At 38.3% G+C, this 18,506-nt stretch overlaps 1 protein-coding gene across 3 annotated transcripts in view; it reads left to right on the top strand.

Moving 5' to 3' along the window:
- The window catches only part of LOC108001185 (disintegrin and metalloproteinase domain-containing protein 10), a 119,908-nt gene that overhangs the window by 57,822 nt on the left and 43,580 nt on the right, over positions 1-18,506 (top strand). The gene's annotated exons all lie outside the window — the stretch shown is intronic.

Here is an 18,506-nt window from a genome sequence, read left to right as displayed (position 1 = left end):
CACGTTTTACGTTTGAAATATTTACGAGAGTGACTCGAAAAATCTCGATCCATTTCTGTGGAAATGAATGCAATTCGTACGATTAGCATCATTTTTCCACGTGGCTGGCATAAATTGCAAACCCATCTGCACGTTTTTCCCCTTCAATCAGTCATTCTCGGTGAATCAATGGGATATAATCGACGATAAATATCGTAAAAATCATCATAACCTAGCCATGATCGATCTCTTTCACAATGTTGGAGCTAAGAATGAATCAACTCCGTCATTCCTACTCGAAGAACGAAAAAATCATTTATTATTACCATTCATTTCTCGACCGAAATCTTTGGTCTAATAAATTATAAAATACTCTTTCTTTCATTACATTTTCACGTTACCCCGTTTCTTGGATCGGGAAAAATGGAACAATATATACTTTCAACCATCGTTTTCTTACTTTCCTATTCTAAAAATCATCGATCTTTCAAAAACCACCTAAAATCATTCTTCCCTCGTTCAGCATCTTTTACTTATGCGATTCCCTGCGTTCACGATCTCTGAAACAAAATATATCGTACTCTCGAAATATCTGTATATAAACTTAAACTTTCGATACAATTTTTCCCGCGAAAAGTTTTGGCAAACTCGTCACATGATATCTTCCGCAATCATGGAAATTGTCCGTTATATATTTATATAGCCGAACTTTTAAACTTTCAAACCCATAATAAACTACTGGTATATATATATATATATATACCAATGAAACTAGAAACGTTCGAACAGGAAGAAAGTTCTGGATGATCGATCGAAGGAAGCGAATGACTTACTATATATATATTCATACACGCATTCGTCGTTTCGTCGAGTTAAATGTCGAAGTAGCATAGTGGAATCGTAACGCGTGTTCGACACGCTTGCATTATTAACCCCGTTCCCCGCTTTATGAGAATTTCATAGCGCGATCACGTTCCGAGTTTACCGAGGTTTAGCCATTTTCGAACGAAGAATCGAGTCGTAAGCTGTCTTGTCTTGGGGAGAGGGGAAAGAGAAGGAAGGGGAATGTGAAATTCTCGTATAGAGAGAGAATCGTGGCAGTTGGAGTTAATATTCCCCAGCGTTACAGAGACGTTGTATTCGATGGATTGCGAGCAAGAGTCTGGCCTCTCTTACAGATTCAGATGGAAAGTTTGCGAAACTCTGGCGATTTCTCAACGTATGGGTTGAACAAGATTTTTAACTCGTTCAAAAATGTATCTTTTAACCTGTTCGGAGTTACGAGTTACAATTTCCAAAAGACCAATGTACCAAAGACGGTACAATTTCAAAGCGAAATTAAAATATTTATATATATCTTGTATGCTCTTTCTGTTTTTCGTTTATAGAATAATTTCAATTGAAAGAAACGATCGTGGACTTTTCCTTCGATGATTGAACGATCCGAACTTCGCCCGAATCGCGAATTGAGATCTTAACCTTGCGTCTCGTACGCTTCGATACGAGAGGGCACCACTCGTCAAGAAGTCGGAAATATGGCGGCCGCGTTTCTTTTTTGCTCTTCTTTCAACGTGACCAAAGAACAAGACCCATTACCGGCAACCGTGACGTCGTTCATCGTCCGGACGTTGTAATGGGACGAAACCGGGTGTTAAACGACGATGAGCAAAAGAACAAAGGAGAAGAAATGAGCGAGGATAGTGGGTGGTGGTTGTGAAAGAACAAGTGGATAACAAGTGCGCGATGGAGGCGAACGACGAGTCGAGAAGCGGATGAAGAAACGGATGGCGGAGGAGAAAAATGGGAGAAACGCGTAGTTTATCGAACCGCGGAAGATTGGCGAGAGACCGCTTCGAATCGTTCCACCCCCCTCCCCCAGTTGTTATGGCTTAATTAAGGGATATTCCGTAGTTTCTCAGGGAAATCCCTAATTACTCGTAGAGGATGGCGGGAGTATTTCCCAATTAACGTTGGAGAAACGTGGAAAGACGTGGGGAGGGAGAGGGGACTGGTCCCGGAGAAAAGTCGAGAACAAATAATCGTTTCCTCCTCCTCTTCCTCTTTCTCCTCTTGTTCTATTTAAAATAACGCGAGAGGGAAAGGGAGATCCAAAGAATCACGAGCGTTTGGAATTTCGTATCATCGTTGTGAAAATTGTCGGTGTATTGTAAGATGCGTTTGTCTTGCCTGTCGTTGTTTGATTCTCGAAGTTGGATTAAAATCGACGTAGCAGGAAGCGAAGCGAGTTGTTATCGATTGGATTGTTTCGAGGATAAGAAAAAAATCCTCGAGACCGTATAATAGCGAGATGTATGAGGGCCACGTTTCTAATTAAAACTTCGATATTCGGTGAGGAAGGGAGGTAGGGATCTGTCGTATCGAGAAGCTCGCGAAGTTAACTGGAAATATTACGCGCGTGTACGTAACGAAGAAGAGGAGAAGAGAGAAAAAAAAGGAATGCGAATCATTCGTATGAATAATTGAACCGTTCCGAACTTTTTCCCCTTGGTAGTGGTGAAAGTATTTTTTTTTTATAGACTCTCGTTGTGGAAAACTCGTAATTACAGAAAAAGAGAAGGAGAGAGAGAGGAAATGAAACCATAATTTTGAAAATTTGCGATATATATCTGAATAAAAAGATGTTATTTTCGTGTTTATTTAAGAATTTCTATTTTACGTGTGTCTCGAGTGCGACTATCTATCTTGTTATATAGATCTTACGTGTTCAGTCGTACGAATTTTCTCATATCCTCTTCGATCATGCAATAATACAATCTCGATATACAGAATTCGAAGTGAAGAAATTTAGAAGATGATTCGTTGTGAAGAAATAAGAAAAAAAAAAGTACGGAACAAAACTTTTTAAGTAGAATTGATCGAATATCGAATCGATATAAGCAAAAAAATGAAATTCCTTATCCATCGATAATTTATCTGCTTAAGAAACTTTTTCAAACTTGATTTTCTCGAGAAGAAAGGAAAAATTCTATTCTACTATTTGTTCGCGAGAAATGAAAAACTATTGAATTCAATCTATTAAATCAATATTATTCAAAATAACTTCTGTTATTCAAAAATTGTCTACTTGAAAATTAGAATTCGAAAACTGGTCCCGTTCAATTTTTAATTTAACAGTTTAGTAAGTTATCGCGCGCCTTTTTCTCCACTCTCTCTTTCACTCACGTTCTTCGACGTTTTCGTTTCGTTGTTCGTTGATGTCCCTCCTCCTTTAAAGTCGTCCGTTTTTCCAATTTGAGCGCGCGGTTTGGATCGCTTTGAATACAATGGGTGCCCCGAGTCATCGCTTTCTAATTACGCTCGATTGCGATCGTTGAAAAGTCGTTATCGTTCTCGAACGGTTCTCGTCTTATCTTATCGGTTTTAACGGTCAGAATGCAATGCGTTCAAATCGCGGGTCTCGAAATTTGGCGCGACTTTCGATTAATCTCGAGAAGTAATCTTGGGTGAAATTTGTTGAGGAAAATGGAGAAGAAAATGTGGAGATTTTTTTTTTGTAATTGTTATAAGAGAATCATACTTTATAGTGGAAGATGTTAAAGTAATATATTTTTTCTGGAGAAGAGGAAAATGTTAGGAATTGATTCGATTTGTGCGGCATCAAAATGATTGCATTCCGAACTTTTTGAATGGAATAGAATTTCTGACACGAGTTCTATTCTTCTATTCTCGAAATTAATTACGAAAAGGATGTGGAGAATCGTTTGCAATCCGATATGAAAATCTCGCCATGTATCTTGATCGACAATTTGTATACAATTGTATGCAAAGATCTAGGAAGATTCATGGGTACAAGGTCTCGAAGAAAGAACGGTGTTGCCATTCCTTTTCTTGCTTACAATTAGTAAGTTTCGTCATATCCAATCTCTTTGATTATCATTGTATGATAATATAAAATGCTCAGAGGTTTGCGCGAAAAAGAAACATCTGAAATTTTATAAAAATAATAATACAATCTTTCCATCTACGAATATCTTTCGACATAATATTTTCTCGAAATAATACAAAATAAAAATCTCGATAAAAATCTTCTTTTTTTCTTTTCATATGCACTGAATATTTCTCTCTCTCTTTTTCTATATTTTTACACGATTCTTTCATCTCCAAAATAGAAAAGAAAAAGAAAAAAAACTTTACATCCTTGGATTTGCATCTCGTTGCAATGGTAGAAATTAAAAAAAATTGCCAAAAGAAAAATCCAACACGAATTCGTTTAAAAACTTTACGATGTATTTTTCGTGTTTCTTTCGAAACGATTTCTTATTTCGAATAAAAGAAAAAAAGAAAAAAAAGAAGGAAAAAATTTCATTTCCATTTGTTAAACGTTTCTCTTCTCGTTCGTAAATTTTTTTCCTTGGAGGGAGGTTTATTCCTTGGTCGAGGGACGACGAGGTGATCCCGTGAAAAGTCGGTGGAAAAACTTTGAGGAGCGATCGTGAAAATTTATAATGTGCATTAAAATGAAGCAAGTTTTGATATCGCGGAACAAGATGGACGATGCTTGACCAAGTGTTCCCGAATTTCCCTTCTTTCTCGCCTTTTTTCGAATATCTTTCGAGCCAAGGAGTGTCGCTTATAAAACACGAAATTATGTTAAATATCTGGACACAGTTGTGAGGCAGGCTTCTTCCAGTGAGAAAGGAGTCTACCATCAAGTCCTCTACCGTGCTTTCCAAGAACAGAGTCGTTCTCCCCTCTCTTTTCTTCGCGTCCATTTCTTATCGCGATCTATTTACGAAAAATACGAAAATTGCCGCGTTGACCTTGTGCCGTGTTTATATTCGAGCATACACGCGATGGAGGAGAAGAAAGAAGAGAAGGGAGAAAGAATCGAGGATCTTCTTCCAATTGGGCATCGTTGGAAAAAAGAAAAGGAAGAATTGGAAAGCCACGGTTCCTCCAGGAAAAAAGAATTTCCGTGAAAATGGAAGAGGAATAAAATGTTGGGGAACGAACAATTGTCGAGCATCGAGGCAAAATATAAGAAGAAGAAGAAAAAAATAAAGGGGAAAAAATCTAATCTCTATTAATCAACTCGTCCGTTTTAATTATGAATTAAAACGGTTGACAAAGCAGGGAGGAACCTCTGAACCACCGTTTAATCTCGAATCTCCACTGTTTCTCGCGCTTCCTTTTCCGGTTAAATTACCGTTACGACACCGTCCAACGGTTGCGACAACACGATGAATTATTATCACGACACCAGTCCCTGAAAATAGTTTTCTTTCTCTCTCTCCCTCTCGTCGAAAGTTCGTTGTCCAGAAATAATTCTCGATTCTTCAATGCGGAAAGTAGTTATATAATTTTTATAGTACAATAAGAACATCGTTTCGTGCTTTAAATTCTATTTAGCGAGACACTTACGTGGTATTTTCGAAGGATGTATCTTCCTATATTTTACTCTATTTTATTTCATTTTATCTGGGCCTCTTTGTTACAAAGTATTCCGAAATTAAAATTTGACTACCATACCACCATAATTATAACATCTTTCTTTGTTTCTCCGCTATCTTTTCTTTGAAATTTTAATTACGCGAGTTGTATACAATTACGACTCTTAATTTCTTTTATTTAAACGCGCTTTGAAGGCTTCGTGCGCTGCGGCAACTTTACGAGTTTGTTCGCGTGCACGCGCGATGCATCGCTCGAACGGTCGAATAAATGTTAAATTAATGACAATATTAGAATAACCTACTCATCTTCCTAATTTTTCTCATTGCATTTCCGTTTAACTATTCCGTGACTCTTGCTTCGACCAAGAATGTGCACCGTAATCGAAAAATGTCAAAAATGTTACCGTTTTTCTAGATAAAAACGTTAGAACACGCAGACGACGTAAATGCGCATTACGCTCGAAACGAGTCGAAAACCGACTTCGCGCTTCAGTCACGGTCGTTAAGGAGTTAGTTGCACGACACCGTGACGAAATGTCGTGAGAAATTTCCGATGTGACCGTGTCGCGATCGTGCCTCGAGTCTACTCTCTTCTTTGAAACTCTGCCTCGTTCGTATATAAATTGCGAACGTGACCGTAACGAGCATCGAAATCACGCGAATACATACGTTTATTTATATACTTCGAGGGGACAATACGCGAAATTATATCCATACGTGTATCGAGCTCGAAAGCGACACGTGGATAGATAACGAGTGGAAACCTCGATCGTTGCGCATGCGCACGCGCAAGCGCACAAGGATCATTTCATTTTACTTTTCGAAAAATTGATGGATAAAGTGGGAGAACAGGAAGTGTGAAAATTTATTCGCGTGTGATGTTTTTTTTTTTTATGGAACGTTGTAATTGCATATTTTCTTCCTACTTTCGCTAGTTTTCTAATTAGATTTGCATTGCGCAACAATTGTTAAAAAACGTTACAAGCGTAACAAGTGTGCAAGAAACGCAAGTAACAGCGTAGCGTTTATAAACAGAGAGTTGAATATCCATTTGTTTTGATTCCGCGAATGCGAAATGAATTATTTCGTTTTATTTCTGATAAGAGTAGAGAGAATGGATATTTCTTATCTCCTTATGCTCCAGTTTTGATAATCGAATGGAAGTAGTTCCGCTCCAACAAATAATTTCTCTCATTTATCTCTAATTAAGATATAAAATTTCGTATCGCGAATGTATGTGTTCTATGTAACGTAAAGTCGTTGAACCTCGTTACTTTATTGGCAGTATTAAAATTTCATTTCCTCGATAAAAAGTCCTTTTTCATTGTATCGTTCGTACGGTTGACATTGATCTTTATTTTACGATCTGTATTATTATTATTTTTTTTTTTACAGCTAGTCCAAGCTTATTAGTTTTGCAATATACGTATTTTTTCTTTGCTTTTTTTTTTGTATCTATTTAAAAATTATTTGGAACACGATATGTCGATCAAAGTATTCGCAAAGTTCGGATTTATTAAAATACTTTGCCCCGCTTTGAACTTCTCCCTCTTCTTTTTTCCTCGGATACGAAATGAGAAATATTTCAATAAAACGCTCGAGTTGCTAGCGAGCCAGATTTTAACAAAGGCTCTATCCTATAAATTGTTTCACGCGTTATTTACGAGTGTTTGTAAATTTGGCAAGCGTTCGATTAAGAGGAACAATTTTTTTCTTTTAATCTTTATAAAAAGTAATCTTGTATATTTCCTGAACCATTTATATAAACATCGATTGATTACAGTTAAAATCTTTGTGCATACCTTTCTCGAATATATAATATTTAGAAATTCATTAAATAATTAATCAACTGTTATTTAAGAAACGAGAATTTTGTTGAAAATTTCCTTATCGAAATTTATATATTTATTACATATTTATAGAACAGGGATCGGAGAGCCATTTTAAGAGGACAAAAAATTTCTTCCCTCGTCGAAACCTTCCCCGTTATATTTCCCTGAAATATTTCCCATCCATTCTTACCACGATTATTTACGAGGGAACGAAGCCGTACCAATTACTCCTTGCAACAAGCTAGATAGATAGAGGTGGACCGGTTTTAAAGATACTCGAGACGTTCGACGAAGTATCGACATTCTGATCCGGGGCGGAGGGAGCGGGGAAAGTTTCTTTGCGAACGTAAGCCGATTGCTCGGTGAATCGTCAAGGACCCACATCGTCTGCCAATCAGCTTACACCCGAACCAATGTGCAGTTCCACCGGAATCGAGTGCTTCCTATTCACGAACAACTCACCTTCCCCCATCCCTTTTGCATCCCGCGCAAACACGGCTTAACGGCGGATCGAACGATATTTGTGACACCCGCGTCTTTCCAAGCTTTCCCCTGGTCAACGATAACCCGATAAATCCAACCAAATAGTTCGATCCGATGTATCAAAGGCAAGATTCTCTATTTGTCCTTCGATTTTTAGTAATTTTCTGCTGATGAAGCTTCAATGTCGAGCGTCGAATTGATCGAGGGGGAATAGGATTGGATTTGGAAATGTTTTGGTATTTATGTTTGGTAAAAAGATAGCTGGGTATTGATATTATTTTTCAAAATCTGTTCAAAAATTATTATTAAAATTATTATTATTATTATTATTATTAATAATTAAAATTATTATTAAAGGTGAGAATGTGAATTTGAATATTCTTTAATGATATATGTGAGTATTAAACGTAAAGATTATTCGATCTTGAACCGACAAAAATTTCAATTGAATTTGAAAATAAAAATTCCCCAAAATAAAAAAGGTATTTAATTATTAATTCGAGGATCATTGTTTGGAATATGAATTAACAACAAATATCCACTTGAAAATCTTATAAATAATAAGACTAATATATATCTTTCATATAATCTTTATATATTATCTACATTAATGTAAAAAAATTATTATATCAGTAATTATTTCAGATTATGTCTTGAAATTATTCTTATCTAATATTTTATTATACAACGAGTAACTTACAAGTAATTTGTATTTAGAGATCAAAATCAAATATTCTGTATACATTAATTCTAATTTCATTTTCAGAATAAAAATTTCATTTACAGAAAAGCTATTAAATCATCTAAATTAATGTATTATTTAATCTTATTTTTTAAACTAAACAATTTTTGTAAAAATTCTTATTAATTATTATTTATTATTAATAAGACCATATCGACAATATCGATAATATAATAAAAATTCAATCGAAATGTTATAAAGAAAAGAAAACACCCTGAATTATATATTAATCTACTAACAAGAGTAAATTTTTTCCCCAAAAGTTTATCGCAAGAGTAACAAAAACGTATTTCCATACGAGAAACGAAACAACAACCTATCCGAATATTCAAGTACACGAGGATTAACCGGGTGTGGCGCGTGCAAAAGAGAGAAAGAGAGAGAAGAGGAAGAAGAGAAGGAAGAAAAATCGTGTTTGGGAGAAAAAAAGTTTCATCGAAACGGTGGAAGTCATTGTTCGTTGGCGGACGGAGGAGCGCGCACTTGGCCGGGAAATGGAACGTGGCTCGTGGCGCTATCTTACCTTCAACAATCTTCCCAACTCCCTCGAGTATGCTACAACGAGTCCGACTCGCCTCGTATTTAAATGGTACAGCGCTGTTCCTACGATAACTCTTCCTCGACCGTGCTCTTCTCTCTCGATCGGGAAGGAGAAGAAAGAGGGAGAGGAAAAACAAACGCATAAAACATTGGACGAGTTTTTAATAGTAGTCGTTCGATCTCTCTACGTTATATCGAGAAAGGTTGGTAAGCGAGAGCTTACCGTATTTTTCAACGCGAATTGAATTTCATTGGAACATCGACACCGAATGCGAAGATCGATCAAGCGTTATAACGATATCGCAACGGCGATTTAATTAAGGTTCCGATTCGACGCGATGCGTGTGGTTAAATCAACTCGTTTATTCATGGATTGAAATATACGGAGATCGAGCTCGTATTGTATTGTGAGAGGGAGAGGATAATAACGCGTCGTAATACGTAATACAATTTTCTCTGTTTTCGGAATATGATTCGAAGATTGTCGTTCGATCGACAGAAGGAAGAAAGGGAAGAGATATCGGAATAGGCACGTATCGTTCACGCACACTTATCAAACATAATTGTCCAAGTTCGCGCTACCTCTTATCGTCCTTCTCCGTGTTTCGAGCTGCTGTGTGATGTAATTACGAAGTTGGAGAGACGATCCGTGTTTCGCCGAGAAACTCTCTCTCTCTCTACGCCCCGTCCTTGTTCTCTCTAAAATCTTCTCTTCCTTTCTCGCTTCCTTTCTTCCTGCAAAAATACCATACCTAAATATAAAAAAAATGACAATAAAAAGAGAGATGGAAAGAAAAGAAATAGCAAGAAAAGGAAAGAGAGAAAAGAAAATGTTTATTTCGTGGTACGGAATATTCGAGTGTCTTTTTTTTTCTTCTTTGTAAATGGAAGGACGATTATAAAGATTGTGATGGCGAAGCAGGAAAAAGAGCAACGTTTAATTAGAGACGGGCGAATCTCCATGTTTGTTTTAGGGACAAGCAGGTGGAGGGGGAGGAGCTATCGTGCCTGCTCGCTCCATTGAATCGCTTTCGATTCCCTTTTCGTGCATCGTCTGTGGAAACGCGACTCATATTTCTCTTAAAGGTTTCGGTACTTAACGGGAGAGGGCAAGCCACGTCAATAGCCACGAGATTTATATACGCTTGGTCTTGCTCGCCCTCCATTCCGCGATTGGCCGGGTGCAAATGTTTAAACGAAAATCGGTTCTACTTATTTCGGGACCGATAGCCACGGGCAGAGTGGATTGGCCTTGTCGTTCCTCTCGAATTAAAGTTGAAATATGAGAATTGCCGTGTTTAAGAAGCATCTCTCTCTCTCTCTCTCCGAGCACAGAGAGGACAACAATAATAATAATAATAATTTCACGACTCTCGCACGGAGGATCCCGATTCCGGAAAGTTGGTTCACGTAGGGAAGGGGGGCGCGTTAAAGACACGTCTAAAGTCGGGATGCGTGGAGCCGAGTCGGAAATGATGAACGCTCGGGAAGGGGTCGCGTTTAAGACGCGGTCGTTGCACGGATGCTTGCGCCGCGTCGCCCTGATAAATGAGAGATGTTATCGGGAGTGGGGGGAGGGATGCGGGAGGGGGAAAGAGGACCGGTCGAAGGCAACCGCGCTTCTTAGACGCGGCGGCAGAGTGGCTCTAACGATTGTGTCCTAAGCCTGTGCGCGTTACAGAGACACGGCGGAGGGGTGGGGGGAGCATTATGCAAACGACCTAACGACCTTGCGCGCGCCGTGCAACGACGGCGTTACATTATCGGCCGACGATCGTCGATCGATGGGGATAGGGAACGAGTGGATTATTTAACGGTGGACAGCCCCGGACCCCCTCCAATCATTTCCGTTAATTCGTCGCCAGAGAATTTTCGAACCGGGATTTATCGAGGATCCCACGACGATGGAAAAAAAGGAGGGGGAGGAAAAAAGAGAGGGGTATGGGGATATTGTATCGGTCGAATTAACGATGGTTTACCCACCGGGCGGTGGGTAATAAATATAGGCGAATATATGCGTTTTAATCGTTTCCAGGTGTTGGTTATATCGTTGTACGTACACTGATTGTTGCGAGTCAATCGGCTTGAAAATTTTATTGAATTTCGGGCTTTCAGATTTTTACAGATTTCCTTGATCAAAAGTGGAATTTTTCGACGACGGGGCGAAAGAAAGAATTTGGCTCGTTTCGTTTTCGAAATACGAACGAAACGATATTTCGTTCTTCACGATTCAATTTTGTCCAAAATTAATGAAATTTTGATCCTTTCCTTCCTTGACTCGCTATATTCGTATTTAATAAATTTGAAATCTCGGACTAAAACTAAAACTAATCTTTACTCCCTTATTCAATCCTCCATAAATATTTGAATACATGTAACGATTTAGTCGAAAATTAATAAAATTCTAATCCTTTAGTTAACTCGATCCAAATATTCATATCCAATGAATTTATAATCTCGTTCATAATAATCGCGAATAATTGTAATTGCCAAACGAGATTATAATCAATTTGGTCAAATATTGTAATAAAATTCTAATCCTTTCCTAAACTATATTCATATCTTCGATAAATTTAAAATCTCTATACGAACGGGTTTATTTAATCAATGGCGTGCAAATATTTGCGTACGCAATTCAATTCGGTCGAAAATTAACGAAATTCTAATCCTTTCGTCAACTTAACCTATATTCGATCCAATCCCTATCCGACCAATTCGTAAGACGGATACGTTGGCAACACCGAGAAACAACACAGAGAATGCTCGTATCTGGAAGCATGGTTGGCTTGCAACACTGGCGAACACGGGAGAATCGAGTTATCGAAAAACCTCTATACTCTGCGCTCTGTGCAGAGATGGCGCGCACGGGAGCGGCTTATAGCCAGGCGGAACCAAGCCAATAAAAGTATATTGAACTTCGTACGCGCGAAAAAGGGGGGAAAGGAAATTTCGAAGGGAAACGAGGGGAAGGGAGTCGAGTTCTGGGAACGAGGAAAGGGGAGAGGGGAGAAAGTTTGCTCGATAAAATAAAATAAACCCGAAAGAACAGTTTTCGAGTAGCTGTCCCGCTGTCGGATTTTCCAGCTGTTCGCTGGTGTGTGCGCTCGCGTCGTGGAGGGGGAAACAGAGCTAGATAGCTCTGTAAGACTGTTCCGCGATACCTTTTTTCCAAGTTTTCGAAGCGAGACGAGAACTATAATAAGGTCGTTCGTAGAGAAAGGATTCCAAAGTGACGTGCGAATGTGTATGTACGCATTTTGTGAATTTTCCCCGCCGAAAATTTTTGCCTTATTCTTGGAGGAAGTGGAATATAGGGATCGTAAGATCGGAACCATTTCTCGCACGTGCAATTGCAAATGTTGGCGCGTGACGTTAAGCAAAAATGATACTCGATTCGAACGAGTGGAACGAAGTCTCGAAAGTGTCGCGGCATACGCAAATGTGCGAACTTCGTTCTAACGCCGATACATATGTTTACATACGTTTTCTTATTGTTATACGTTTGTCCAATTTCAAGGATATGTATATATTTTTTAAATTAAAATGAAAGAATCTTTTAATAAAAGCAAGAGACTCGAAGATAATATTTTATTTTACTCGACAATCACTGTTGTTTTGTAACAATATTTGTTTTTAATGTCCCATCTAAAATACATATATGCATATATCTTTAGCTTCTTTTTTAATTAAAATCTGCCAGAAAGATTCTATGAGAGAATCTTTTAATAATAAAAACTCGAAGATAATATTTTATTTCGCTCGACAATCGCTGCTTTGAAAGTGTCGTAACAACTTATTGTCTAAATTATTATCAAAATTCAACGGAGAACGCGTTATTGTTGTTAATCCAGTTAAATCGTGACGTGTTTAATTACACACCACTTGATCACTGCCTATCTTTCTCTCTTTCCAAACTTCTCGTTTCTCTATTCGATTCTGTTCCTTTTTTTCTCCCCCTTTTCCCTCCTCCTCCTTCCCTCCGTTGAAAAATCGAACTTGTCTCTGCACGTGACGTACATTCGAAGCTACGATAAATTCCTTTACGAGCCTCCCAAACCGTTAGCGCCATTAACTTCCCCCTTCGATTACATCCACATTCCACATGGATAAAAATCCCCTTGGCAAGAATGCTCTTTCTCTCCCCAAATGCAAAAATTGAGCGAAATTTCTCGAACGAACACAGAAGAAGATTTAACACGGAATAATTGAATGTAATCCTTTTTTCCTCTCCCTCCCTCTTTCCATCCATAATCTTTTAAAATTACCATTCATTGCTCTCCATTTCTAATGTATCTACGCCAATTTCGAATCGAAATCAGAGAGGGAGGGGGAAGGTACCATTTTCAAAATTTGATCTGATTCGACTTATTCAACTTTAAGACATTAAAAAAAAAGGAATTAGATTAAAATTCTTAAATTTAAGAATTGATAAGATTTGTTCGTAGCTATACTTCGCGCTACAATTATATTACTCGATGCGAATAAATAAATTATTAAACTTTATTCGCTCGGCAGAGACCAACAACGTATCCGTTCGGTGAATTTGTTGTTACTTAAAATGATTTCATACGCGAATTTACCGTATAAAATATTTATATTTTGATATTTTATGTATCTTTACGTTCGAAGAAAGAAAATTGAATATTAAAATCTATATTGTTGTTTCGTATGATATTTTAATAATAATTACCAATATGGATTTGGTTTGTCAGGGCAAGTATCGCGATAAAATATCGTTTCGTGTCTTTCACCTTTTTTATTTTATTGAGAGCACATTCACATTCTCCTATTATTCTTATTTTTCATCTTCTTATACTACATCTCTATTTTCATTATTATTTCCCTTCCCTCCGTCGTCAATTTCTCGTTCATATAACTCAAAATCAAGCTCATCCTCGAATTAATTTCATTTCGCCGTATTCCACGCTTACGAAAACTTGGAAAACAATATTTTTCTCGTCACCGATTCAAAAAAAAAATCTAACCGTCCGATCTAACAGTATATTATTCCACGCTTCGTAAGATTAAAGAGCTTAGGAATCCATTCATTTTCAAAAAAAATCAAATATAAATATAAATACTGTCGAAATCCGGGCCAAATCGATCCAAGCGGTGGCGGAGAATCGGCTCTCGAGTTATCGCATCGAACCGAGTGGTGGCATTCGAGCGCAAAGGTATTTAAAACGGTTAAAAAATTTGCCCGTCTCCGTTGCCTCGCCGTGTGGAAGGGGAAACGGTGAGCGCACGCTCCCCTCGCGCGCGGGGGGACGCGTGTCGTCGGCCGATCCAGAAAGGTTCGCTCGATTAATCGCCACCGATTAATCCGACTAATCAAAGCGATGGGTCGGTTATCGAGTTTCCTGCTCGCTCGAAATTCGAGGCAATTCCCTTTCTGAGATCGAACCTTTCTCCTCCCCCTCCTTCAATCGGCGCAAGGCGAGTCCGAATCGAACGAAACAACGGCTGACAACGCGTTCGCTCCTCCCGAGTCCTATCCACAGCCCGAACAATGGTTATCGCGCGTAAATTGTGCGTGGGCGCAACCGGTTTTAGCCGTTGCACACCCTCCGCCCTATGGCGTTATTGCAACGGACGACCGTTGTACGTATGCGCTTGGACGGGCGAACCGGGTGCGAACCGGGACTCCGTGCGCACGACCATGTAGAAATGTTGCATCGACGACGCGGTTCGATTAAATATTTGATTCGAGCGCGAGTCGAGAAAAATGGTATTTTTTCCGTTTAATCGTTCATTGTTCGGCTAATAATTTTGATCTTTTTTTTTTTTGGATTGTTATAATATTGGAAGTAGCGAATCTGTGGAAAGGACTAGATTGAAACTAGATTATTTGAGTTGAATTTTCCTTGAATCGATGAAAAAAAAAAGAAGCGAGTCGAATGAAAGATTTTGATCTCTGTGAAATTTAGCGTTAGGGAAGAAGGTGTGTCATGTTTTCTAATCTCTGTTTATTTTATCAGAATTGTAGATGAATACGTGAAGATTCGAATCGGAAAATATAAACGGTAAAAAGCATCGTTAGCGTGAAGTGTTAAGCCATTTTATCCGTTGAACTTTATATCCGGTTATTCCCTTGGTATAGCGAGAGTCGAGGGCGTCTACTATTTCAAACGTTCAACGTGCTCCACACGATCGAGTGGGACACTTTTAATCGTGTCGTTTGTTTTGTATCATCGTATCCACTGCTGCGTGCAAACTGTTTTCCATCGACCATACCTTATAAGTACATCGTGCCACTGTTTCGCCAAACTTTTCTTCAAACAGAGTAACGTGCACGACACGTTTCGCGTTGTACACGTTATATAAAGTGTGTATAAGTACGTGTTATCGATAACAGGAAGGAAACCTCTTGGTAACGAGGTTATTTTTTTAACCGCCATTCTATTCCGCTGATATTCGAACATTGTCGAATTTACGAGAGAAAAATAATTCTTCGATGTTATCTTAGGAATAGATTTTTGTATTTATCTCGTCGAGTTACGTTAAAATATTTATCCGAGCGTTTCATTGAATTGAAATTATGATAAAATCTGCCGCATAAATTATCTTAAAACGTGATTAAATTTTAATCGTTATTAACTTCGAATAACAATAACTTTCGATCGATGAACGAAAGATCATTGGAAACGCTAAATCTTCCCCTTTAAAACGCTTTCCGATTTATTTCGATACGATTTCCGGTTTCTAAGATATCATCGTGCAAAGAGAAAGTAATTTTTTTAATCGTTTGCTTTAACACGATTAAACTCTATTAAAATTAGAAAAACTTTGAACCGTTATAACTCCGAAGATAATAACTTCTGTTCGATGAACGAACGATCATTGGAAACACGGAATCTTCCCCTTTAAAACGCTTTCCGATTTATCTCGATACGATTTCCGGTTTCTAAGATATCATCGTGCAAAGAGAAAGTAATTTTTTTCAATCGCTTCCTTTAACGCGATTAAACTCTATTAAAATTAGAAAAACTTTGAACCGTTATAACTCCGAAGATAATAACTTCCGGTCGACGAACGAACGATCATTGGAAACACGGAATCTTCCCCTTTAAAACTTTTTTAAATTTATTCCGATATGAGGCCCAGTCTCCGAGATATCGTCGTTCGAAGAGAAATGTAATTTTTTAAATCGTCAATCTATCCCCGTCCTCGTCCCTTACTCGAACCTCTCGACCTATTCCAAACTTCAGACAAATAATAGACATAGAAACAACGTAGCACGCATTTCCAGGAAAGAATATAGGACTCGTTTATAATTTTTGCGCTGCATCCAAGCACTTTCGAAACTTTGAATTCTCATATCTCGGCGACCGATCGAGATATCAAAAACCAACTTCGGTGGCATACTTTCCTCTATCTTCCGAGTAAACGTTTTAACGATAAAAATTTTTTACTTCCCCCTCTTTTAATAGTTTTAAAAAGTTTAAGTTTCTAATATCAATCGCCCATGTAAACTACGTATAATCTTGTTTCAGCTCGAAGAGTCGCTCTCTAAAATTTCGTGAAATCGGAAGGGATTATCTTCGCGATTACCGTCCATCTCGTAATCCGGAGAGCAATTAAACCTCCCCTCCTCCTCTCGTTCATCTTTCTTGTTCACGTTTCTGTGTTCACCTCTTTATCGCGCTTTCGCGGCATTATACCGTTCCTTGTAGGCAAATGCCGGTTTTTTTTTTCTTTTTTTATCATCGTATACCGCCTCGTATGAGAGAAACGCAGCTGCATAAATGAGGCTAGATGCTATATGCACGCAGCCGAGAATCGTTTCATGGCGAACGTGCTTTAACGCCGCGACGCTGACACGTCCGCAAGTTTACCCCGGCGTTATATCTCGCATCATGGGATTTCCCTACGCTTTTCATCCTCTCCGTTACATCGTAAACTCTTTCTCCCTCTCTCTCCCTCTCTTTCTCTCCCTTCTCTATACGCTCTTCTCTCCTCACCGGCGGTCTTTCGAGCGAATTTCTCATCGCGTTTTCCAGGGGTCGACTCGTGTTTCCGCCTGAATGCGCGCGCGGGCATTAGCAAATACATAAATGACTCACCTTCCAGTCCTTTTTTCTTTCTCCTTCTTCTTCTTCTTCTCTTCCTTTAAGAAGGATTCTTTCTCGCTCGCATTTAATTTTCTTCCCTTGTTCTCTTGGAAGAGTTCTTTTTTAAGAGGATCGAGAGTTTTAAGGTCACGCGGAGAGAGGTAATTGAAGGTAAAGATTGGTAGAGGGAAGGTAAAGATTGTGAAACATCGTTTAAAAAAAAGAAAAAAAAGAAAACGAAGCTCGGTCGAAGAAAATGGACGTGGAGGGGAGTGCTTGGGAATTCTTCTTTATCGACTTTGCACTTCTCTCCGCCGGTAAGTTTAAGTTTAATCGAATCGGGGCTTGCGAAGGAATGAAATATCTATGAAAGATCGATGTATCGGGTCTTTGGTTTGAAAACTGACCCGAGAACGATCAATCGTTAAGTATATTAACTTCGAAGTTGGGGAAAATGTATTTAAGATCTTATTCGTTTAACAAAATTACGCAAGATCGTTTATTTTAAATTGCAGTTTAAGGGGGAAGGAAAGATCGAAGAGGGAGAGAGAGAGAGAGAGAAAAAAGATTCGATGAAACGGTCGAACGTTATTCAATGACTAACAAGTGAAGTTGTTATCGCTAACGAGGGAAAGATAAACTCCCCGCAAGTAGTTTATCGAGAGATCAGAGAAACTCGTATAATAATAGGTCTGTGCCAATTTTATATCATGCGATCTTGTGGAAATCAAATTTCCAAATTATTTCCCCGTCCTTTCTTCTTCTTCTTTCTCGTTGGACTGTAAACAGACCAAGTAAAAGAAATTTCGAATAATTATTTGCTCTATTAATCCCGATCGAAGGATCGTTATTTTTATTTGTGTCGTTCGAGGAGAATGGAAGGCCAAAGCGAAACCGCCTATTTGGCCGACGATTAACAACAAATGATCGATATTCCGTGAAAAGTGTGCATAGCGTTGTGAAACGAAGAGAAATAATACGTTTTAACCGATCAAATTTATTACTCGAATAACAATTTTCGGTGAAGTTTGAATAAATAATAACGCGTGTTCACTTGCAGCATAAATAGACAAATGTTCCTAACACTCGATTTCTCTGTTATCTTTCTCTTCATATTTAATCGATGACCATTATTCGAATGGGATAAAAATTCAAAAAATAGGGCACGTTTACAATTCGGAACTTGAGAATTTCAATTATAATCAATTACGCGTAATTTTATCGATAGATATAAAAATCGTAAAGATCGTCCTTAAAGAGGAAGAAGAATAAGAAAGGTCGAAAGGAAAAGAAAATTCTTACGTTTTCAGGGGGAATCAAGATTGAAAAACAACGCGTCGAGTACGTCGTGCACTTAATTAGATACATTTAATACGGCGATTTTTACGAAATTCGAACCTTATCCCATCCCTAAAAATAAGAGGAAAATTTTATTCCAAATTTTCTCGCTTATCCTTTCTCCTTCCAT

This window comes from Apis cerana, linkage group LG15 (assembly GCF_029169275.1).
Source record: "Apis cerana isolate GH-2021 linkage group LG15, AcerK_1.0, whole genome shotgun sequence".
In the NCBI taxonomy this organism is placed as follows: domain Eukaryota; kingdom Metazoa; phylum Arthropoda; class Insecta; order Hymenoptera; family Apidae; genus Apis; species Apis cerana.
Note: the sequence above shows the minus strand (reverse complement) of the source record. Positions and strands in the feature narration are given on the sequence as shown.